The following is an 898-nucleotide window of genomic DNA, read 5'->3' on the forward strand; positions in this document are numbered from 1 at the left end:
TATATCCATAAGTGTATGGTTCTTAAATGTCTTATTTAGAAAAGGACTGAATTATCATGACAATTATTATTGGATAAAATTAATCAAACTACATTTTAAATTTTAGTAAATTACTGCTTAACACAAAAAGTAAAATATTAAGAGAGTAGCAAAATAAATAAATAACAAAACAAAAAAGGACAAGCTCTTTCCATATGTAGTCTTCAAGAGATATGCCTTGTTGCTGTTGTGAAGTGCCGTCGAGTCGGTTTTGACTCATGCGACGATAAGGTTTCCAGGAAGTAGCTGGTGAATTTGAACCACTGACCTTGTGGTTCAAATCAACCTTGAGGTCCAGTGCTTTACCCAATAGCATCACACCAGGACTCCACACCTGCATACAAACATACTAAGACAAAAATAGACTGAAAATCAAAGATTGGAAAGAATGTACCAAACTAACAGCAATCAAAAAATGAACTGGAGCGGCTGGCAACGTGGAATTATCTAATTGGGTTGAAATGACAGAGATGGAAAACCCTGAAGCGGCTGCGGAGCCAAAAGGGCGTTGCAGGAGTCATCAGGGGATCATCGGGGTGAACACTGAAGGCATTGCCATCAAGAGCACCATGAACAGCTCCACTACCACACAATACCCAACCTCATGCATAACTTCATCTTGAAGGCAAGAAGCACTGTGCATGAAATTGACCTCACCTTCTTTCAAACTCGCTCCAAGAAAAATTAAATTATGGTTATACCCGATAAAGACTAGCTCTTAAATTGTGATTCAGAATGAAGCTGAATAAGCCATCCTCTTGGCTCATCTCTATGTGTTATTCCTTAATTTACTGTCCCCCAAGAAGAAGAAGAAGGAGCTCTGGTAACGCAGTGGTTACGAATCGGGCTGTGAACTGCA

General features: G+C 39.3%; 1 pseudogene; it reads left to right on the forward strand.

The window, feature by feature from the left end:
- The first annotated feature begins 608 nt into the window (after positions 1-608).
- LOC102835087 overlaps positions 609-898 on the forward strand; it is an 11,143-nt pseudogene continuing 10,853 nt past the window's right edge.

The sequence above is a fragment of the Chrysochloris asiatica genome, unplaced genomic scaffold, assembly GCF_000296735.1.
Source record: "Chrysochloris asiatica unplaced genomic scaffold, ChrAsi1.0 scaffold00113, whole genome shotgun sequence".
In the NCBI taxonomy this organism is placed as follows: domain Eukaryota; kingdom Metazoa; phylum Chordata; class Mammalia; order Afrosoricida; family Chrysochloridae; genus Chrysochloris; species Chrysochloris asiatica.